Genomic DNA, 24,849 nt, shown 5'->3' on the forward strand with positions numbered 1-24,849 from the left:
GTTAATCCAGTGGTTATTGCAATTATTCATGTTCTCAAGAAAGAAATTGCATGCATTTACTCCAGTTAGCTTGGGAAACGTTCATAACAGTTTGGTGTGATCATTAATGTGGATTACGTGGTTTCAGGTGAATAGTTAGTGAGATAGCTAGACTGGAGGAGATCAGGTAAAGTGGGATTCCAGAGACTGGGGTTTTAAAGAGGAGAAGCTGTGATCTATGAAATGAGGTATCATCCAGTTGCAGAATTACTGTAAGGATTGAGACAGTCAGGCATGAGACTGTGAGATGGCTATTCTTAGAAACAGAAGGTATGCAAAGGATAGAAGAAATAAAGAGGGTCACTTTGCAGAAACAAAGAAGAATCAAGGTCAATTTTTCATGCAGTGTTTTAGGCTGTGTCTACAGAACTGAATTAATAGGTACTTCTGCACAAGATCCTTCTGTTACACCACTGTGGCCGGATGCTGTCAGAATCCCTAGAAAGGCAGCCCATGGCAAATACTTTCATCCATAAACACGCTTTCATTTCTAACTCTTTACTTACGAAGCGCGCAGCTGCTTTCGTATCACAGATTGAAAGTATGTGGTTGCTTTTAAAGCATCCATTTTTGTTTAATCTTGGTCTGTATAGGGAGCTCTGTATGTTGTTGACTCATTAAAGCAGCTGTGCTTAATACAATTAGTAACACGTGGTTGTTAGTGCTAAACGTCACTAAATACAACAGAAGTGACGCCGTCAAGGAAACTTCTGATTTTAGCACTGGCTAACGGGCACTCTTGTTGGTGAAAGTGGTGTTTAGCGGATGAGCATGCAGGTTAGTTAGTGGGTGAAAGGGGGTCCATGCGGGTGTGCTTCAGTTAGTGATTGTCTTGGCCATTATGTACGCCATTTTAGTGGGGGCGCCAGATGCAGCTAATGTCAGCAAAAATTGCCAGGAAATCAGCCTGTGATTATAAGTATGCCCTCCTTAGCAAGTTGAGTCCAATGCTTACTAAAGCAATGCTCAGGCCTAGTCAAAGTTTTCCATGCAACAACACTTGCCAGAAACCATATGTCACATAGCTATGCCAAAACAAATAAAATTACAAGCATACTGCCTAGAAGGAACTCTTTAAAGATGCTGATAATTGTATGTAATCTAGCTCCTTGAAGAGATGGCAAAGTAGCTCATATTTTGTTTTGATACAAATGTAAAAACATTTACTTACAACTTTAACTCGTCCTGGGATCTACTCAGACAACAAGACCCTCATTACAACATTGGTGGTAAATGCCGCTCACCGCCGTGCAGAAGACCGCCAACACACCGCTGCGGCGGCAGAAGACCGCTACAGCTATTATGACCCACAGGCCGGAATCCGCCAAAATCCAGACACCCACACAAGTCCGCAACACCAAAGGTCAGTGATACACTGGCGATAGCAAAAACCTACACCGTCACGCCAACAGGAATACACCCACACTATCACGACCCACGAATCCACGCAGCGGTCTTTCAAACACGGTATTCCATTGGCAGTACACACCGCAGCACTCAAAATACACACATTTAAAAAACACAAGAATTCAAGCACTGGAGTACAGGGTCACCCACCCATAGCACACAATGGCACACACAGATGCAATAATCATGCCTTTACACCCCTGCAGGATCCCTACCCAACGTCACCAGACAGGAGGTTCCAGAGATGTCCACTCCCCCCACAGAAGAGGCCCATAGTGATGACAGCAGCTCTGTCCAACTGGATCAAGATGACCAGCCCGGCCCATCTGGGACCTCAGGACAGTCGGTTCCCCTCACACTGGCACATGCTACCACAGAGCCTCCCCCCTCAGGAAACACCAGAACAGCACACTCCCAGCAGGCCCATCCCTCTGTCCCCAGGACACATCCAGCAGCAGTGTGTCCACCACTACAGGGAACCCAGGCAAACCCACCAACCCAAGAAAATCAGGGACTTGGGGGCAGTGGCAGTGGGCACACGGTTCAGGGGACAGAGGCACATGATAACAGGGGAACTGGGAGGACAGCTGTGCGACGGGAGAGGACAGGCCCAGGGAACCCACTCTCCTCAAGGCCCTCACCAACATCATAGGAGCGTACCATCACTTCCAGGAGACGATGGCAATGGTACTGGCCAAGTTTCAGGAAACCCAGCGGCTGCAGGAGGAACAGTATGTGGGGATCAGGGAGGAACTTAAGTCCATCAACACCACTCTGGTCACCATTTTAGGGTTGCTGAAGGACCTTGTGAACACCAGAAGGGACACTGTGGCACAACAAGGGGCCTCTGACACTAGCCTGGATGATGAACAGCCCACCACCTCCACCGGCGCTAATGGACAGGAGGCACCGCCACAGGAACACAACACCAGCACCCCACCCCCTTCAGATGGAGAACTACCCCGCAAACGGTCCCTGAGATCCAGGACAAAGACAAAGAACAATGCCAAGACCCCCGCCAGGAAATGAGACCACCCTGAATGTTATCCTTCTGTCCCACTTCGTCACCCTGTCCATCCATCAACTGCCCTAGCTCCACTTCCTATGCCACTTTGGACAATGCACCTGTGAAACAAATAGACTGGACTCTCCCATGGACAATCCTCCACCATCACCCCTGCCCATTTTACGACCCCGCCACTAATTTGCACTGAAATAAACACCCTTGAATCACAAAACAATCTGGAGTCAGTCTGTGCTTTCACAAATGTGTATTTGCAATAACTAAGGAAAATAGCAATGTCGATTCTATTGTCAGCATACCTATGTCACACAGCTCTAGTCAATGAGGTAATATAGCAGAGGTCACACAGTGGGACCCACATCTGTGAAATGGAAAGGCAAAGTGACAAGTCAAGGTCCATACACTGGGTGAAAGTGACAGACTTATGATAAATCTAACAATTGTATGAGATGTGTGAGCCAGTGACATCTTCTTACCTGTGTCTCACTGGAAGTATTGCTGGATAACGTTGTTTCTGTTGTCGATATCCTCTTCTTCTGCCTCCTCTTCTTCACTGTCCACAGCTCCATAGCTGCCATAAGACCTCCTTCTGGACCATCCTCCTGCAGAAAAGGCACCTGTCGTCACAAAGTCAGGTTGTGCAGCATACAGCAGGCCACGATGATCTGGCACACCTTCTTTGGTGAGTAGTAGAGAGAACCACCTGTCATATGGAGGCACCGGAACCTGACCTTCAGGAGACCGAAGGTCCTTTCTATCACTCTCCTAGTTTGCACATGTGCCTCATTGTAGTGGTCCTCTGCCCTTGTCCTGGGATTTCTCACTGGGGTCAGTAGCCATGACAAGTTGGGGTAACCAGAGTCATCTGAAAATATCTAGGGACAACTGTTAGACACACACTAACCCTTAGGGACAACCCCAGACCCAGACAACTATTCACAGGGTATAGGGTCCTTGTCCTCACCTATTAGCCACACACGGTGCCTCTGGAGTTGCCCCATCACATATGGTATGCTGCTATTCCTCAAAATGTAAGCGTCATGCACTGAGCCTGGAAACTTAGCATTCACATGGGAGATCTACTGGTCGGCCAAACACACCATCTGCGCATTCATTTAATGGCAGCTCTTCCGGTTTCTGTACACCTGTTCACTCCTGCGGGGGGGTACCAAGGCCACATGCGTCCCATTAATGTCACCTATGATGTTGGGGATATGTCCCAGGGCATAGAAGTCACCTTTCACTGTGGGCAAATCCTCCACCTGAGGGAAAACAATGTAGCTGCCCATGTGTTTCAGCAGGGCAGACAATACCTTGGACAACACGTTTGAGAACATAGGCTGGGACATCCATGATGAAATGGCCACTGTAGTTTGAAGAGACCCACTTGCCAAGAAATGGAGTACTGACAGGACCGCCACTAGAGGGGGGATTCCTGTGGGATGGCGGATAGCTGACATCAGGTCTGGCTCCAACTGGGCACACAGTTCATGGATTGTTGCACGATCAAGTCTGTAGGTGACTATTACGTGACTCTGTTCCATTGTCGACAGGTCAACCAGCGGTCTGTACACCGGAGGATGCCGCCATCTTCTCACCTGCCCCAGCGGACGTGCCCTATGGACAAGAACAGCGAGCATAGAGTCAGCCAACACTGAGGTATTAAAAAAATGTTTATTGCACACATTTGTCAATCCGCAATGTGCCTGTCCCTGTGTGTATGCAAGGCCTAGATAGGTGTGACGCATTTCAAATTAATGCCATGTGGCCCCCTGAAATGGCGGCTGCCTGACCTGTAAGGTGGGACAAGGGGATATGAGGTAACTGCGCTGGCTTGTACACCATTGCGGTAGGCGGCTGAAGTCTGCGGCGCAATCCTGCATTGGTTAACATTGGACCCTATGGGTCCCAGGAGCCAATGACGATGTACGGCAGAGGTGACGGTACGCACCGCTGCAGACGTGACCACCATTTTCGGTCTGTTCACTCACTTGATACCTGACCTTCGACAGGAGAGTACCTACACTGCAAATGCTGCTGTGACCTCAGTCTGGAAGCAACAATGGCTCATGTGTCTGGGGAAAGGGCCCTTGCTTTCACTTCAGAGGAGTTGGAGAAGTTAGTGGGGGGGCTCCTCCCCCACTACACACTACTCTACGGTCCTCCAGACAAACAGGTGAGTACACTGTGAGCATGCTGTATCGGCAATGCCTGTTTGGAGTGGTGTGGATGGAAGATACAGGGGGGGCTGAGGCCTGCATGAGTGGACGGTGAGTGTATGTGCGTCAGGGCAAGGGTGGGACCGTGGGTCAATGACTGTGACGGTCCGGACAGTTAAAGATTTTCCTTTTTCCCCTTTACTATTCCAGTAGGTCAGCACCCACCAGAAAAAGGATATTTGGTGTGCCAAGGACGTCCGGACCCAGGGGGTCCACCACAGACAGAGCACCCACTGCTGTAAAAGATGGGAGGACATTCGCCGCTGGAGCAAGAAGACGGCGGAGGCCCAGCTGGGGATGGCCTCCCAACATGGGAGGGATGCCCGTCGCACCATGACCCCCTTGATGTACTGGATCCTGGCGGTGGCCTATCCGGAGTTGGATGGGCACTTGAGGGCATCACATCAGCCACAAGGGGGTGAGTACAGTCACATCCATCTGACTCTGCGTGCATTAAGAGGTGTCTGGGTGGGGGAGGTGGGCTGTAGGTTCCCCTAGGCCAGGGCAAGTTTTGTAGGCAAGGTCCCTTCATGAGGCAGGCTATGTGGCACCCCAACCCCACCAGTGGTAAGAGCCAACTACACCAAGTCAGGCTCCTGTGACTTCCATGTGTGCAGCAATCGGGCATAGGCCTTGTACCCCATGTCCCTGTGATCAATTAGGGAACTCTAAGTGCATGGCGTAGTGCAGAGGGCTGCTGTGTCTGTAGTGTCCGCCAACAGTAGTGGTATTGCATGCACTGAACATGTCTTTCTTCTGTCTTTCCCCCACCCTTTTTGTGGTCTCCCTGTTCTTGTGTGCATTAGCATAATCAGGCGGAGGAGCAGTGGCACCGGAGCAGGAGGGAGCTCCATCACACATGGCCCTGGAGGGCAAGACAACGGAGTCTGAAGCCACCAGTGGGACGGAGGGCAAGGGGAGCTCCACAGCGGGGACCAGAGGTGACATCAGCGACAGCGACTCTTCCTCTGATGGGAGCTCCCTTGCAGTGGCGGGCCCCTCTGTGCCCCCCGCATCAACAAGTACAGCCACCACCCTCCCTACCAGCACCGCCCTCCCAGCAGCCCCTCAGCGTGTGTCCCGTGGCCGCTCACCCAGGAGGGTGGCATCTCCTTCGCCCCAGGCACCTCAGGCCCTGCCCCAGTCAGCCCTGCTGCCCTCAGAGAGGAGTCTATTGACCTCCTGATATCCCTCACTGTTGGGCAGCCTACCCATCTGAGTGCCATCCAGGGTGTAGAGAGGCATTTGCAACAAACAAATGCATACCTGGAGGGCATTCATTCTGGCCAGGCAGCTCAACAGAGAGCATTTCAGGCTCTGGCCTCAGCACTGATGGCAGCCATTGTCCCTGTGTCCAGCCTCCCCCTCCAACCTCCTCCACCCAGACCCAATCCCCTGTACCTCAGCCTATCCCAAGCACACCATCAGACCAGCATGCACACACCTCAACACACAAGAGTGGCTCAGGCAAACATAAGCACCACACATCCCACAGGCACTCACACAAGCATCATACCCATGCAGACATACCAACATCCACTGCCTCCACTGTGTCCCTCTACTCCACATCTCCCTCCTCCTTCCCTGTCTCGTCTCCACTCACACCTGCATGCACTACATCTTCAGCCACTACCTCCATCACCAGCACGCCCATCACCACACACCGCTGACGTGCACTCACCACTCCCACTACCATTCACACATCCCCTGTGTCCTCTCCCAGTGTGTCTGTTAGCCCTCCTCCCAAAGTACACAAACGCAGCCACACACCCACCCAACAGCCATCCACCTCACAACAGTCTCCAGCTCATGCACCTTCACCCAAAGTCAGCAAACGTACACCTCCTACAACCACTACCTCTTCCTCCACTCCCAAACCCACTCCATCTACCCATCCCAATGTGTCTAAAAAGCTTTTCCTGTCTACTAGTGACCTCTTCCCTACACCTCCCCCCCATCCGTCCCCTAGGGCCCGCCTTTCCAGGTCCCAACCAAGCACCTCAGCCACCACATCACCAGGCACAGTGGTGCCAGCAACTGCGGGCTTTTGGAGCGCGCCAAGCATCAGGGCTGCCAATGTTCCACAGAGCGAGGGAAAGGACATTCTGCCACCTCCAAAAGTTGCCCACATCCCTGAGGGAGAAGGCAAAAACACCTGCCACCAAGGGCTCAGGCAAAACAAAAGTGGATAGTGGAAGGACAGCTGCGCCACCAATCAAGGTGGGGAAGGTCCAGAAAATCAAGGGCAGGTCCACGTCAACGCCAACCTGCACGGTGGACAAGACTGCCACCAGCACCGCCACCTGCACCACCAACAGCACCGGAGTCACTGAGCCCGCCACTAGCACTGTAGTCACTGAGCCCGCCACCAGCACTGCAGTCACTGAGCCCACCACCAGCTCCGCCGCCACAAAAACCGGCACCAGCACCGCCGCCACAAAGACCGCCGCCAGAACCGATGCCACAGAGCCCCCCCATCAGCACCAATGCCACAGAGCCCGCCGCCAGCACCAATGCCACGGGGCCCGCCACCAGCACCGATGCCACTGAGACCGCCGCCAGTACTGATTCCACAGAGACTGCCACCAGCACAGATGCCACTGACACTGCCGCCAGCACCGCCAGCGGCCCGCAACATCCTGAGCCAGTGGCATCAACGCAGACATGGCTGCCATCCCCAGTGCTCAGTCGTACGAGTCTGGTGGTCAGTTCCAGGAGTCTGGGCAGCTTGCATGTTGCATCACCGTCAGTGGAGTATCACATCCACTACCTCAGTCCTTGGCAGGATGAAGCACTCTGGGCACAAAGCCCCCTCCAGAACCAGTGGATTATCACATCCACTACCTTAGTCCTTGGCAGGATGAAGTACTCTGGGCACAAAGCCCCCTCCAGAACCAGTGGAGAAAGGCATCCACTTGAGAGACTGTGGCTTGGCACTCCCCACGATAAAGCAGTGGGCAAACCACCCACTGTAAAGACTTGTGAGACTATGGCTTTGCACTCCCCAGGATAGAGCAGTGGGCAAACAACCCACTGTAAAGACTTGTGAGACTGTGGCTTTGCACTCCCCAGGATAGAGCAGTGGGCAAACCACCCACTGTAAATACTTGTGAGACTGTGGCTTTGCACTCCCCAGGATAGAGCAGTGGGCAAACCACCCACTGTAAAGACTTGTGAGACTGTGGCTTTGTACTCCCCAGGAAACAGCAGTGGGCAAACCACCCACTGTAAAGAGTTGTGAGACTTGTGAGACTGTGGCTTTTCACTTCCCAGGATAGAGTGGTGGGCAAACCACCCACTGTAAAGACTTGTGAGACTGTGGCTTTGCACTCCCCAGGATACAGCAGTGGGCATGGAGCCCCCTCGTGGAGCTGGCGTCCTGCACTCATCCGGCTGAGGTGCCCCCCTCCTTCCCTTCCCCCTGAGGTGCCTGTTTCATTTCGATCTGATGCCCCTGCAGTGTTCTCTCTGTTTGAAGTCTGGTATCGAGTGTGGGCCTCGCCCATGCTTTTTGGGCCCAGTCGTCCACAGACTGTGAATGGTGCACTACTTGGACTGTTATAGTTGGTGTACATAATTGTATACACTGTAGTTAAAGTTTTGACTAATGGATTTTTATTTATTACACTTGTTCAACTAATTTCCTTATGTCCTTGCGTTCTTCCAGGGGGGATGGGGGGTTGTAAATGTAATGTTGCAGCATGTATTTGTGTGTATGTTGTTGTGGGTGAAGGTGGGGGTGGGGGTTTTGCGTGTTGCGTGTGTGTGTCACTCTCTTTTCCCTCCCCTGTGTTGTAGGTGCAGTACTCACTGTGGTCGTCGCCGCCATCTTTCATGCTCCTGGTAGAGGAGCACGAATACCATGGTAGGTACTATTTGGAGTTCTGGCTCCATGGCGCCCTGGTTCCGCGTGGGATATGGAGAGGTGAGTGTTTTCCCTTTCTAAGTCCTGTTTTGCCGTGTTTTTGTTCGTGTTGCTTCCGCCCCGGAAAAGGTGGCGGATTTGCCTCTCATAATAGTGTGGGCGGTACATTATCTTCCGCCTGTCTGTTGGCGGTGACCGCCGCGCTGTTTGTTTGTACCGCCGTGGCGGTCGGAGTGTTAAAGTGGCTGTCTATGTTGGCGGTTTCCGCCATGGTCGTGATTCCCTTTTTTTTCCGCCGGCCTGTTGTGGTCTTACCGCCGCTTTAACACCAACCGCAGGGTTGTAATGAGGGCCCAATTCTGTTTTCTCTGTAAACTGTAAAAGCAACAATTCCAACACCAATAATCTACTCTAAGAAATATGGGGGTCTCCTCTAGCTCTCATTTTTTCAAACATCAGGGGCTGTATTAAACAACGTTCAGTTGGGGTGCAGTAGGCAAGTGCGGTAGTTTTATTACACAAGGGGCTTTGGATGCTCATGCAGTCTTCAGTGTAGATGGACTCCAAGTAATGGTGGTCTCCACTCACTTTGGATCTCACTGGATCCTTCAGAACTTTCTGGGGCACTGTATTCTATGTTATGGTGTGTGGATTAATAAAGTGAAACGTTTACCCACGTAAGGCTGACCAGTTGCTGAGAATAAGCAAGTCTTGACAAGGAAGCAATCGAAAGGGGATATTGAAAGAGCCATGTATTGAGCTGCTTCTAAAAAGAGGGGAGATCAGTTAGATGGAGTATTGAAAGATTTATCTTGTTCCAATACTTTGCAGTCAGGAATGAAATTGAGCGACCACCAGCTCTTGCACAACAAATAAGTGGAATGTTGGCTTAGAAATGCTGACTGAACAAAGAGCATGTGGTGTGTTGAAAGGAAAGTTTAATGACCACCAGAAGCACTGTCAAGCAGTGCAACAACCCAATGCTGCATCGTGGGAGGCCACAGCCAAACTTCCTGCTCACGTATTGTTTCACTGGAGGCCAATAACAAAGTATCTCTCATTGCGATTTTGAGGTCACGGTCAATAACAGCAGCTGCAGCTCTACCAGACTGTGTGGCTCACAGACTTGACATATTAGTTTTACTTTTTGCAGGGACCAGCCTCTTTGACCTGAGAAATGGAGAAATTAATTGAGCAATTTTGTAAACAAAATATTACTAATGCCGCCATAGCCAAGGTCCAGATAATCCTCCCGTAGGCCGCTCCATCCCCTGCAAATCTTGGCTTTCTTTCAGGTCAGCCTGTTGAAGCGGAGGAAGACAAAGGAAGACCAGGCTGATGACAGACCAGCTGCAGAATGCAGATGTGCGAGCGAGCTGAGTGGTAAAGCAGTCCCTTCTGAGTTTTATAGCACAGGAATGGCAGGGCTTCATAGGAGAGGGTCACCTACATGCATATGGAATGCCTTTCAGCTCCTAGGCTGGTGGTGCTTGGCGAGGACAAGACCATGGTACTAGAAAGGCCCCAGGTCCAAATAGGGTGCCTGGTGCTAAAAGTGATATTGCTATCTCAATGCATTCCCCCTGAGGTGAAACAGGTGCAACAGGTGATGAAGGGACTCTTAAGATGGCATAACAAAAAGGAGAAAAGGAAGGAGAATTTCTGGGTCAGAAGAAGAGCTATACAAGTGAATGGCACAGCACAAGCCACAGTGAAGGAAAGATGACAAAGGAGTAAGGACTATAAAAGGCCTAAAAGTGCCAAAGCCTAACTCAGTTGGAGCAAAGGAGTCCAAGATGGGAAAATAGTGACAAAGATAGAAGAATGGAAAGTAAAGAACAAAGCAGAGAAATGAAGGACAGGGTGAAAATTCTGAATGGTGGGACACAGCGAAATGAGGGACTGGCGGAGAAGTGGCCTGGGCACTGATCCTGTGTGAAAAGGAAGGGTGTGGCCTCAGAAGGAGGAGAGACTTGTAGGCCTTCACACCCGAGGATCAGGAGTCAGAGCGGCAAGGCCAGTACAGATGGGGAGAGATGGTGCGAGAGACAAGGATGATGGTCGTTAACAAAGGTTGGACAGGGAAGAATAGGACAGAGCAGGGACAGTGGCTTCTGGCATTGTTTCTGATGCAGGTGCTTCCAGGTCTGGGTCGCAGTCAAGCATCTGTGCGCACTGTGAGCGCGTGAGCCATTGCCGGGTGTTGCTGCTGCTGCCATGGGCCTGGTGTTCTTCTGTTCCCTGTCCCTGAGCCCTCCAACCGAGCCGGAAGGTCAGCGGGCTTCAAAGGGGGCCGGATGAGACTGGGTAAAGCCGGGCGAGCTGGTTGGCTAGTACTGTGGCAGGAATCCACGAAGGGCCAAGACGGGCCGTGAGCCGTACGCCGGCTAGCCGCAGTGCAAGCTGCAGTGTGGAGGAGGATTGGAGGAGGAGGACTGAGGGGTAAAAGAAAGAGCAAAGAAGGATCTCAAGCTCAGAGTAGGAGGTGGTGGAGACTGGAAAGACCAGAGACCAGGACTCGAGTGCAGGAGGGCAGTGGCAGCCGGCCTTTGGCCTCTGGACTAAGGTTAAGAGGAGAGGCGGAGAAGGGGCTATCTCACCCTCGCTCCCCTGGTTACTTGGCTGCCTAGTTACTTGGCTGCTCGCCCCACCGGCCTGCCCCACCTACCTGCCTGCCTGCCTGCCTACTTGCGTGCCTCACTCCGCCTCTCTTTCAGCTCTCACCAACCTCCATTGATTTCTTCGTCACGCAGGAGACTTAAGGTACTCTTTACCTGTTTCACCCTTTTTCGATTTCCATTGACTTGTATCGACTCGCAGGTGACATAAAAGATATTATAGTTATTGTGATTGTTGCTTGGCCTGGCTTGGCGGCTGCTGGCACCGCTGCTACCCACGCCCACGTCACTGTGAGAATTGGAGCTCAACCGGCACAGTACACTGGGACTCGTCTGCATGTCTGGGGCCTGGGGGTCTGTACCTCTGGGGAGCCTCTCTCCAGTTGCAGCAAGCTGCTCACTCCACCCACCGGGGGCCCCTAGGTGAACGACTTCTTCTGTGTCTTCTCTCGTGGACCCCTGCAGAAGCGGCCCAACCAGATGAGGCTTGCGGGGGTGAGGGGGGACTCTATAAGAAGGCCTTTGCTTCCAAGATCTAGCCCGCCCTCACGGGGCCTCCGCCCACGCCTATGGCACTGCGAGGTGGGTCGGAATGGAGCTCAACCGGCACAGCACATCGGCGGACGTAGACGACACAGCGTAGAGCTGAGCGCACAGAGTGAAGGGCGCAGAGGAGTAGCGGGCAGCTGGTGGCTGTCGCTGGTCTTCGCTGGACACCTATTAAGGCAGACTAGGCGGAGTCAGCTGGTGAAGAAGCAGTTGAAACTGGTAAAGAGGGTGACTGTTGTGCAAGTTTAACTTTGTTTGCTTCGCCCAAGTCACAAATCAGTAGCATTAGCGGGGTAGTCTCCACTATGACCATGAAAAAACTCCGTTCAGGTTGTCTGCTTCCAGGAAGATCTTGCTTAAAAATCAAATCCAAACCCATACGGAACAAGGCTATTCCAGCACTCCTGCTGAAGGGACAGTCGCAGAATCAACTATTCTCCTTCTGGGGTAAAGAGAACACTTTATTATAGGAAACAAAAGGTGAAGCCCTCTTCATCGCCACTCGGGATACAGAGCCCTCTGGAAGGCCTCCAAGGGAGCCCTCAGGGGAGCTCTCAAGGGAGTCACATCAGGTAGAAGTAAGCCAGAAAAGAGGAGTTAAGGTCTTGGAACAGGGCCTTTCAGCGTCCCTTGCTGAGACTGCAGAGACTGTTCGGCCTGCCTGGAGCTTGCCGGGGCCACAGCATTGTCCTTCCTCTTCATTTGCCTGGCCAGTCAGTTCCTTTACTCAAGCCGACCTGGCCTGTTTAATAGTACACCCTTGTTATAAGATTCGTTATATATCCATTCTCATTTGTCTGCGACGCCAGCCTTAGAAGTAAGTGGAATCCAGCCTATTCAACCTCCGGAATCTGAGGCTAGGCTCTCAGCCTCTCTGTTTATCTTGGAAAACCTTCTTGCCTCAATCTTTAAGCTCTTGGAGAAATTTGTAGGGGGTTCAGACGGAATTCTTGACTCTGTAACAGCAATTTTAGCAGAGATGACTAAAGATAAAAAGGTGGCCGAACCTTTAAATTCCATTCAGCTTAATGCTGCTTCTTTGCAATTCCCTAAAGATCAGAGGTCTTCATGGTGCCCCCAATGCATCCGTCCTAGTGAGGCAAAACCACTGCCGCTTAGCACAGTGGACTTTATTCGATTTATCTTTGACCCTCCTACGTTGAAGGACAACCACTCTGCACAGTGTCATTTTTGGGCACTTCATACAGCTAATGTATACAAGTTACTTAATCATTTATGTATTCTACTTCTTGCCTACTTCTGTATCCTATTCAAGAAGTTGTTGATACACTAGCGATTACTCTGAACTCCTTTGTTAGCAAAGGGGGGTGTAACCAGCCCCCTTTGAAGGTATCTCCCATCTTTGAAAGAGCTGTTAACCAAAAGAGTGGGCCCATAATTCGCCCCCCCCCCCCGGCGCGACCCTCAGGAGAAGAACCTAAGAGGGGAATTATTGCTAAAGGGGGGAAAAAATCTAAGAGATCGAAGACATTAAATCAACGAATCAGCAGGAAAGTACTGTTCCCCGAGGTGATAACGGATGGGACAACTTCTCCCCGAGTCCGCACAGAACCACACATGAAGCAGCCCAGTTTGCTCTCTCCGCGAAGGCCCAATATTTCTAAGAGGGGGCCTGAAAGTGAGCAAAGAACTGTCCTCTCTACCACTCCAGCCTTGAATCCAACCACCTCGCCATTCTTGCCTTCCAGACGGGTAGCTGTTCCTACTGACTCTTCCATCTCTTTGCCCAGGGAAGGAGCACCATCAACAGCTTATAACATGGACTCTCAGATTGTAGACTTTTTTCCTATCTTCGACGCTGATTTAATCTTAAATAGGTCCACTTTGTTAAGATGTTTCTTGGAAATCCAGTTCTTTGAAACACATCACTAGCTATGATATTGACTTTGTCTCCCTACTGATGATTAATGGTGGCTTTAGGGCTAGGATCGGCTTCCACTCTTTGCGCTCGGCAAACCTGGTCCTTTTCCACGCTGATTTTTTGCAGTGTCGGGGGATTGATGTGATCCCGCTCTTGTCCAACACCGCTCTTGGCAGGGAAAAGGCAGCGATTAAGGGTCCTAAGAGGCCCCAATCCCCTGACCACTCCAAAAGTACTGATTTTACTGTGTACAGATCTAGATTAGATCTTCAGTCTCTTAAAGTTTCACTAGCAGGGAAGGATAGACAGGTGTTACTGCGGGAGATTCGACCTGTACCTAATCACCTAGCCACTTATGCTCAGGAAGAATGGGTTTGGCTTCTGGGTGCCCTTGCTCAAGAGCAGGAGCCCAGGGACACACTCCATCCCTCTTCCTAATAGAGAATTAAAAAGCATCTCCTGGAATGAAGCCGGTGTAAAATTTAGCAAGGAATCATTATCGTATCTTAGTACACTTAAACCGGATCTAATTTGCTTACAGGAGACTTGGGCAGACTTGGACCTATTGTGGGACAACTATTTTGTCATTGATTGTAAGGCCTCTTCGTCACGATGGGGACACGCTAAAGGGGGGATAGGCTGCTTACTGTCTAACAACCTTAAATGGGATTATTCCTGCTATAAAGAGCCCAGTAACCTCTTCATGGCCCTAACTATTAAATTGCATAATACCACGCGAGGACCCACAAAACTGTTACTAATTAATGTTTATGTGCCCCCAGAGGCAGTGTACGATTCTTTGTTACAAAGGGTTTTTGCCTTTCTTGAGAACACCCTAGACACTGAGGTCCCTCCACTGATAGCACTAAGGGGAGATCTAAATTGTAAAATTTCCAACTTTGCCTTATGCCAAATGCGTGAAGCAGAGAGAGAAACAGCGCTTAGTATTCCAGCCTGTGCTTTTCCCCCTTCAATTAAAACCAACAAAAGAGGTAAACTTCTCCTCGGCCTTCTTAAAAAAAACAACTGCATTATCGCCAATGGCAGGTCCACCTCGGATTCTCCCGCCTCCTTTACACATATATCTCCGGGGGGAATGGCCATTCTTGATTACTTAGTACTTGGATATTCCTCTTATTGTTTATTGGACGATCTCAGGATTATAAGTAGCCCCTAAAGTGACCATAACTTGCTTCCTATTACTCTAGAAACGTCCATACTGTCACTAGATTCTTGGAAGTCTGGTGGGTTTACCCAGAGTTTTGTTAATAAGACAGGGAGGGCCCAGTGGAACTTTAAGAGGCTTGCAGGTGTTTCGGCAATATTAACACCCGTGGTTGCGGACCTGATTATCTGGGAGGGGTTGGAACTGCAATATTTCTCTAATCTCATGAAGCACTTGGTGACTAACACCTTGTCCGGAGGGCAAAAAGTAACCTGGAAAATTTTCCCCCGTGCACTGCTTGATTTAAATAGAGAAATAAATAACTTGGTTAGGGCCCAGTATTTAGTTTTCTCTGAGGAAAGGAAAGTCAGGGTCTTCCTATTAAAAAGGAGAAAGAAGCAGTTGAAGGCCCGCCTCGCAAAAGAATCTGGGGATAGGCTTTGGATTCAGCTCAGGGAAGTCCTTCTTAAAGGCCAGGCAAGGTGCTTTTGGGCATTAGTGGGTAAAGGTTGTGGGTCGAATTTATTGCCCACAAAGCAACATCACAAAAAAAAACAAAATGATGCACGGAGTGCTGAAACCTTTCAAACACTCACCCCCAGTCACAGATCTGGGTTGCTTCCCATGCCACTGGAGTCAAGCTAGCCTGGCTGATGAAGGGTGATACCCTGAAACCGGTCCTAGGATGCTTGTTTCCAGTCCAGGGAGGACCTGGCTTGGCAGTTCCGGCTGGACTGTTCCCCTGGGGAACAAGGTCAAGACTGATTTGCATATGGCTGGGTCTAAACTGGAATGGCATGGGTGGCAAAAAAACAATTGATTTAGGCCCAGATCGCTGTACTGGGGGTGAATGTTTGACATTGCTCAGCATTGCGTCAATCACTTGTTCTTTTTTCATTTGCTGCCACAAGTGGGAAGGGTATCCCCAGACGTGGGTCCCTTGCTTCCCATGCCACTGGAGTCAAGCTAACCTGGCTGATGAAGGGTGATACCCTGAAACCGGTCCTAGGATGCTTGTTTCCAGTCCAGGGAAGACCTGCCTTGGCAGTTCAGGCTGGACTGTTTCCCTGGGGAACAGGGTCAAGACTGATTTGCATATGGCTGGGTCCAATCTGGAATGGCATGGGTGGCACAAAAAAAAGATGGCTTTAGGCCAAGATCTCTGTACTGGTGGTGAATGTTTGACATTGTTCTGTATTCCGTCCATCACTTGTTCTTTCTAAATTTATTGCCTCCCTGTATGCCTCAAACGAGGTTGCTCCATTTCGGCCCCCAGAAAATTCAGGATTATATACTATTCTTCCCCCGTCAATAAAAGAGATTTACTGTGCTGTTGGCGATATGCGCTCTTCAGCTGCAATGGGCCCTAATGAACTTCCCTTATCAGTTATAAAACAGGACAGGAGCTCTTGCCTTGATGTAAGATCTTACATCTCAGATCTCCCCTTCTCTTTGTCCCAGGGCAAGGGTTTTCCCCGGCTAGTGGGTGGACTCCCAATTTGCTGCCTGCTATATGCTGATAACATTATAATTTTCGATTTAACCCCTAAAGGTTTACAGAATTGTTTGCAGCGCCTATCTAAATAATCTGACTCACACTATTTGAAGATCAATTTTTCAAAAAGTAAGGTTCTCTGTCTTCTGGGGAAAAAAAGATTACCTTTCCCAACTTCCATTGGACATTGGGTAAGCAAAACCTAGAAATTGTAAAATCGTATCCCTTCTTAGGGAAAATAGTGAGCGGGAACCTTAGTAATGTTGCCCATATTGCCTCAAATAAATCAAAGGCCGAATGTCAGGCAAGAGGGTGGGGGCCCTATATACAGCCACAGGGAGAAGGCATTTCTCATATCTTTTATCTGCATATCGAGTCAAAATTTGTGCATCCCTGCTATATGGGGTGGAACTCATAGATATTGCTAAATGGGGGTTTCTGATCCAGTCAGAAGCAAAAATTCTTAGAAAACTAATGTCTGTTAATACGGCAGCCTCGGTGGTGGCTTTACGGTTGGAAATGGGGCTTGGAAGTGCGTATGTTCAAGGACTAGTGGGGGTTATTCGGTTGGCCGCTTCCATTCTAAAGAGTGAGGAATACAGCATAAGATCATTATTAAAGAAATAACTTTTCTTAGACAATAGCAAGGTCAAATATGCCTTTTGTAAGAACTTCTCCAATGCCCTGGAAAGGTTGGAGCTGGATCGCAGCCAGATCCTCGAACTTTCTCCATTACATTTGAGAGTGACTTTGAAGAAAGCAACGTGGGCTTTGAGCTCCCGCCTAGACCTGGAGAGCTGTAAAAAAAAAAAGTTATTTTGTGAACATAGTCAATACTCTAGTAATAACTAAATCACAACTTTACTTCACTTGGAATATCCCCATAGTGTTAGATGCTTTTGGACGCTGCTTCGCCAGGGATTACTCCCTTTGAACACACTACTGGTGAAATGGCACAGAACCGCAAAAGAGTGTAACTTCTGTCTGGCGGAATCTCAAGACCTAGTCCACGTATTATTTGTCTGTCCATCTCTTGCTTTATTTCGGAGTAAATGGCTAAAACCAATCTGTCTTCAGCTCTCTCTGTTGTCGGTTCCTGAGTTCCTCCGAGCCCTGTATGATCCTCCCAACAAAAGATTTTGTTTTAAAATATTACATTTTTTCAAACTTTTTTTAACCTATTTTAAGAGCACTCACCGAAAGGCAAGTCTGGTGGTAAGATCTATTAATATAACTATTGCTTCAACTCGCTTGTAATAATATTACTACTGTGGGGCTGAGAATGCAAGACCCCTCATGATATAATTCGAAAAGAAGTCTTGAGTTTGGCCCATGAAACTGTTGCTTTTTGAACATGTATTTATCAGCAATATTAGGATTAGAGAGGTTCTGTCTTAAGACAGTTGGTGTTGGAATTTTTTTGGTATTCCTCCCATTTTCATATTGTGCTCTGCTTATACTTTGCCACTCTACATCTTGCAGCTATATAAAGCGGGGATTGTTTTTAAAGTCTTAATATTTTCGGATTTTAATTGCACTGAGGTGAGCATCCTCATTTTTTCTTTTCTCTTTCTCTTTTCCCCTTTCATACTCTTTACATGAGTATTGAGCATGTAATTTCAAGGTTGGAAAACATAGCGGAGCGTTTTGATACAAATTTTATTGTAGAAATTTCCTTTTGTATCCAATTTTGATTTTAGGTGTAAATAGCAATAGAGACTAAGGGGGTCATTACAACCCTGGCGGACGGTGTAAAAGCAGCGGTAAGACCGCAAACAGGCCGGCAGAAAAAAAAAGGGAATTATGACTGTGGTGGAAACCGCCAAAAAGACAGCCACTTTAACACTCCGACCGCCACGGCGGTACAGACAAGCAGCGCGGCGGTCACCGCCAACAGACAGACGGGAGACAAAGTACCGCCCACAGTATCACAACCTACCAATCCACCACCTTTTCCGGGGCGGATTCACCGTGGATAAAAACACAGCGGAAACAGCCATTTCAAAGGGAAAACGCTCACCTCTACACCCTCCACGAGGAAGGAGGGCACCATGGAGCTGAAACTCCAAATACTCCCTGCGAAGGTCTTCCTGCTCCTCTACGATCATCAGCAACGCCGGTGCCGAAGACAATGGTGAGTACTGCACCTACGACATAGGGGAGGGGGGATGCGAAAGTCAAGGACACGCAACACCCCCATCCCCACCACGACCCTCACCCACTACAACACACACACCAATGCATATCCAAACATCACGATAAGAACCCCCAACCCCCCCGGAAGAATGCAAAGACAAAAGGAAATGAGTTCAACCATTGTAATGTATCAAAATACAGTAAGCTAATATATACATATATATATACACATTCAACAAAATATACATCACGATTAGTAGTGCAGGTATGCACCATTTAATGTCCGTGGACCACTGGGCCCAAAATGCATGGGCGAGGCCCACATCAGATACCTGACCAGAAATGGAGAGAACACTGCTGGGGCATCAGATCGAAATACAACAGGCACCTCAGGGGGAAGGGAAGAGGGGGCACCTCAGCCGGATGACAGCACCACGCCAGATCCACGACGGGGCTCCATGCCCATTGATGTATCCTGGGGAGTGCAAAGCCACAGTCTCTCAAGTCTCTACAGTGGGAGGGTTGCCCACTGTACCATCCTGGGGAGTGCAAAGCCACAGTCTCACAAGTCTCTACAGTGGGTGGGTTGCCCACTGCTGTATCCTGGGGAGTGCAAAGCACAGTCTCACAGGTCTTTTCAGTGGATGCTTTGCCCACTGCTTTATCCTGGGGAGTGCAAAGCCACAGTCTCACAGGTCCTTTCAGTGGGTGGATTGCCCACTGCTTTATCCTGGGGAGTGCAAAGCCACAGTCTCACAAGTCTTTTCAGTGGGTGGTTTGCCCACTGCTTTATCCTGGGGAGTGCAAAGCCACAGTCTCACAAGTCTTTTCAGTGGGTGGTTTGCCCACTGCTTTATCCTGGGGAGTGCAAAGCCACAGTCTCACAAGTCTTTTCAGTGGGTGGTTTGCCCACTGCTTTATCCTAGGGAGTGCAAAGCCACAGCCTCACAAGCCTTTTCAGTTGGTGGTTTGCCCACTGCTTTATCCTGGGGAGTGCAAAGCCACAGTCTCTCAAGTGGATGACAGTCTCCACTGGTTCTGGAGGGGGACTGGTGCCCAGAGTGCTTCATCCTGTTAAGGACAGACGGAGTGGATGGATCTCTCCACTGGTTCTGGAGAGGGACTGGTGCCCAGAGTGCTTCATCCTGTTAAGGACTGAGGTAGTGGATGCTGTTCTCCACTGGTTCTGGAGGGGGACTGGTGCCCAGAGTGCATCACTCTCCCCGTGACGGTCCCAGTTCCGTCACTGCCCCTGCCGCACATGGGCTATCGGTGCTTGACTTGGCGGTGCTTGCCCTGTTCAGCGGTGCTTGCCATGGCGGTCTTTGCCCTGTTCAGCGGGTCTTGCCCTGTTCAGCGGTGCTTGCCATGTGGTCTTTGCCCTGTTCAGCGGTGCTTGACTTTGCAGTTTCTGACCTGTTCAGCGGTGTTTGCCCTGTTCAGCGGTGCTTGCCCTGTTCAGCGGTGCTTGCCATGGCGATCTTTGCCCTGTTCAGCGGTGCTTGACTTTGCAGTTTCTGACCTGTTCAGCAGTGCTTGCCAATATGGACAGGGTTACAAAGTGGGACAGTGGGATGACAATCAGGGTGGTCTCATTTCTTGGTGGGGGTCTTGCCATCATGCTCTGTCCTGTTCCTGGATCTCAGGGACCGCTTGCGGGGTGGTTCTCCGTCTGCAGGGGGTGGGGTGCTGGTGTGGTGGTCCTGTGGCAGGGCGTCCTGTCCACTAGCGCCGGCGGAGGTGGTAGGCAGTTCATCGTCCATGCTGGTGTCAGGGGCCCCTTGGAGTGCCACGGAGTCCCTCATGGTGTTCTGTATGTCCTTCAGCACCCCTACGATGGTGCCCAGGGCGGAGCTGATGGTTCTGAGTTCCTCCCTGAACCCCAAATACTGTTCCTCCTGCAGGCGCTGGGTCTCCTGAAACTTGGCCAGGACTGTAGCCATCGTCTCCTGGGAGTGGTGGTATGCTCCCATGATGGAGGAGAGGGCCTCGTGGAGAGTGGGTTCCCTAGGCCTGTCCGCCCCCTGTCGCACAGCAGCCCTCCCAGTTCCCCTTTGTTCCTGTGCCTCCTTCCCCTGGACCGTGTGCCCACTACCACTGTTCCCAGGTCCCTGTTGTTGTTGGGGTGATAGGTTATCCTGGGTTCCCTGTAGTGGTGGACACACAGCTGATTGACGTGTCCTGGGTACGGTGGTATGGGCCCGCTGGGTGGGTGCTGTGCTGTTGTGACCAGAGGGTGGAAGGTCTGTGTTGGGCTGTGCCTGTGCGAGGGGAACCGACTGTCCCGAGGCCCACGATGGTCCGGGCTGGTCATCCGGATCCAGTTGGCCAGAGCTGCTGTCATCACTGTGGGCCTCTTCTGTGGGTGGGGTGGAGATGTCTGGACCCTCCTGTCTGGTGACGTTGGGTAGTGGTCCTGCAGGGGTGTAAAAGCATGATTATTGCATGTGTGTGTGTCATGGTGTGCAATGGGTGGGTGACCGTGTACCCCGGTGCTAGCATTCCTGTGTGGGGGCTTGTGTGATGATGGTTGGGGGGGTGTTATGGGTATGTGCAGTGGGCATGCTTTAGTGAGGGGTGTCCATGCTTTGTTGTGTCATGCAGGGCTTGGTGTTGGGTTGGGTGGTTTGTGTTATTAGTACATTAGTGAGGAGTTGGAGTGATAGGGGAGGGGGTGAGGGTGGGGGTGTGTGATAGCATGCAGGTAGGGTGGGGGATATGATAGTTAGGATTTGACTTACCAGTGTCCATTCCTCCACCGACTCCTCCGAGGCCCTCAGGATGCATAATGGTCAAGACCTGCCCCTCCCATGTTGTTAGTTGTGGGGGAGGAGGTGAGGGTCGGCCGCCAGTGGGCTGAACCGCCAGGTGGTGTCTGGAGACCACGGTACGCACCTTCCCCCATGCTGTCCCACTGCGTTGACCCTGTCGACTATTCTTCGCCATAGCTCCATCTTCCTAGCTATCGAGGTGTGCTGCACCTGTGATCCAAATAGCTGTGGCTCTACCCGCACGATTTCCTCAACCATGACCCTCAGCTCCTCCTCAGGGAACCCTGGGTGTCTTTGCCGTGCTATGGGGTGGTGTAGGTGATGTGTGGGGTGGTGTATGTGGTGATGAGTGTGGTGATGTGTAGTGGTGTGTGGTGTCTTGTGCGTGGATGTTGTGTGGGTGATGGTGTTGTGTGCCTCTTTGTGGTGGGGTTGTCTATTCTGTGCTCTCTCTCTGGCCTTCGTCAATCAGTTTTGGTCATAGGGGTTTGTGGGTGATGTGGGTGTGTGTTTTATATTGTGTTGGGTGTGTGGGAGTGGTATTTGTATGTGTATCAAGTGTGTGTAATTCGAATTGTCCAATGTGGCGGTGTTTTGTAGATGCGTGTGTATTTTGAGCACGGCGGTGTGTACCGCCAATGGAATACCACGGTTGAAAGACCGCTGCGTGGATTCGTGTGTCGTGATAGCATGGGCGAGTTTCTGTTGGCGTGACGGTGGAGGTTTTGTTTTCGCCAGTTTATCACTGACCTTTGGTGTGGTGGACTTTTGGGGGTGTCTGAATTTCGGCGGATTCCGAGATGTGGGTCATAATAGCTGTCAAATAGCTTGATTTCCGCGGCGGTGTATTGGCGGTCTTCTGCACGGCGGTAAGCGGCTTTTACCGCCAATGTTGTAATGACCCCCTAAATGTATGGTTGTAGTGTGTATTTTTTCTGTGGACCTCAGTTGAGTTCCAAGTCATAAAAATAAAAATAAAATTGAATTGAATTGACAGAGCAGGCTAGAGCATGACCTTTGCGATACTCGAAGGGGCGCAGATGGGCAGGGATAAGGAAAGGTCAAGTGAAAATCAGGAGGCCAAATGCAGAAGAGAAGAAATATTTCAAAATATGACAAGGATGCTAACCTAAGTGTATGGACTAGAGAGCGCAGCAGAATCACAGAGGGAGAGGGCTTTGAGGTAGAGGAAAGGGAAATAGTTATGTTAAGTGTGTGTTTCAGAGGACCATGATGACATTAAGGAACTGGGAGAAATAGAAGCTACCACAGGGAGGTTCTGTGAGTAGGATACTGGAAAATTTATATTTTTATTAATTATGACACTACTCTGGAATACACCATAACAACACTTTTTTGAGTTGCCTAAGCACAAGACGCGCTATGTACCGACCAATGAGTTTGCTCATTTTCTACAGCTGTATTTTGTTTTTACTTAAAAATATGTTTTAGAGGGGGGAGGGCAGAATTTACACAATTGTATTTTATTCATTTTATTGTAATGGTTTTTATTACCTGTAGGAGGCTGGCTCTCTATGTAGTGTACAAAATGATGTGCACTGTGAAAGAGTCAAAACAACGCCAACCTTCTAGAACTGCTAGGCGTTTGTTGTACTCACAGTATCAATAAATGTGGACACACACTCTAAAGAATAACTGAAGACCAATTTACAGTAAAATACTTCAGATTTTTATAAAAGTTTTAAGAGCAAGATCATCAAAATCGGGTAAGTACTTTCTAAGATATGATTTTGCATAGTTTAGCAAAAATCATCTTTTTGTGCGAAATTACTCACCATAGAAATCAAAGGGAGATTTTTTTTAAAATATATATATATAAATTCAGGCAGTGCGTTTACCCATGTCTCCTTTCATCTTTAGGTCAAGGTCGTTGAGATGTCCTGTGGACCAGCTGGAAGTCAGATATAAGGCCAGGCACGGTCCAGGTCTCGCCCGAAACTCCGCAGCGCGACTCTGCGGCACTTTATGCGCACCACTTGTCATCCCCTCTTGTTCCAAAGGTGACCACCAGCGTCGTCTGCCCTGTGGCAAAGCTCATAGAGCTGCAGGTTCAGGACATTGGTGGACAAGATGCACTTATCAGTGTTATTCTATGAAGGGACTACAATTCCCATGTTTTTAGAGGCAGCAGCCATCTTGGGGTGTGGCAGGCTTATAAAGCCCAGCCAGACCCAAGAACGTTGCTCACTATTTTGAAGACTTCGATGCAGCCAGACCTCATGGGGGTTTCTCTGGAGAAGAACAGAGTTCCAGATTGGCAAAGGGTCGCCTAACCAAAGAATCTGTGTTTCCATAGTGCATTAAAAAACGAGTAGCTCGTACTCGTAGCGGGAAGGCCTTGCTGAATCCAAGTTTGGAGGAAGTCATTACTTCCAAAAGGTAAAGCGCCCCTCAGCATAATGAGCAAAGCGTTTTCCAGTTTCTAGAGTACAGCGCTCTTTTGCACAAGCAATTCAAAGTGTTTCCGTTCACAGATGTAAAGCGCTCTTTTGCACAAGCAATTTAAAGCATTTCAGTTCGCAGATGTAAAGCACTTTTGTGCCCAGCAATTCAAAGCGTTTCCATTCACAGATGTAAAGCGCTCTTTTGCACAAGCAATTCAAAGTGTTTCTGTTCACAGATGTAAAGCGCTCTTTTGCACTAGCAGTTCAAAGCGTTACAGTTCACAGATGTAAAGCGCTTTTGTACACAGCAATTCAAAGCGTTTCCGTTCACAGATGTAAAGCGCTCTTTTGCACAACAATTCAAAGCGCTTCAGTTCACAGATGTAAAGCGCCTTGGCATGACAGTTCAGGCGATTCAGTTCACAGATGTAAAACGCTCTTGGCACGACAATTCAGGCGCTACGGTTCACAGATGTAAAGCGCTCTTGGCTCAACAATTCAAAGCGTTTCAGTTCACACATGTAAAGCGCTCTTGGCATAGAAATTCAAGCGCTTCAGTCCTCAGGTTTAAAGCGTTCTTGGCACAACAATCAAAGCGTTTCAATTCACAGAAGTGAAAGGTTCTTGGCACAACAATCTATGTGATTCAGGCTACTTGCGTAAAAGCGCTTCCTGGTATTATTGAGAAAAGCGCTTCAAGGTCAATGATAACAAAAATTGGCATTTATTGTTGTGAATGTGAAAGTATTTCTGTAGATAAGCAAATCATAATTTTCATTGTTATTTGAAAAGCTTAAGATGTGAAAAGCATATTTAATTCTTTGAGATTTTCCAAGTCATGATCAAAGGTTTATGTTGTGAATTCATAGATGTTAGAGGATTGATATTCTGTGTATAATCATAGTTCAAAGTTCTTGCCATCTCTTGATTCTGAGGTCATAGTTTACTCTTGTTCTATGTATCAAAGAAGGGGCTTTGCCCTCATTTCAAAAGAGGTCTCCATCTGATATCTCGGAGACGCATTTAGTCAAGAGTCTATTGATGAGTTGCATTTCTATGAATGAGTAAATGCATATTTGTTCTAACCTTTGCTTTTCAAATCTCTCTCCCTGCTGTTCCGACCCTAATTTCTGTCCCCCGACTGGCTTCATCCTAACTCTGTGCTATAATAGCTTTCTGAGTGGGTGCCGGAAGGTGGGCCTTTTGTTCTGCAACGTGCAGATCCCGAGGAAAGGACACCGTGACACTGGGGAAGCTTGGGTGGTTCCCGGTTT

This window comes from Pleurodeles waltl, chromosome 6, assembly GCF_031143425.1.
Source record: "Pleurodeles waltl isolate 20211129_DDA chromosome 6, aPleWal1.hap1.20221129, whole genome shotgun sequence".
Lineage (NCBI taxonomy): Eukaryota > Metazoa > Chordata > Amphibia > Caudata > Salamandridae > Pleurodeles > Pleurodeles waltl.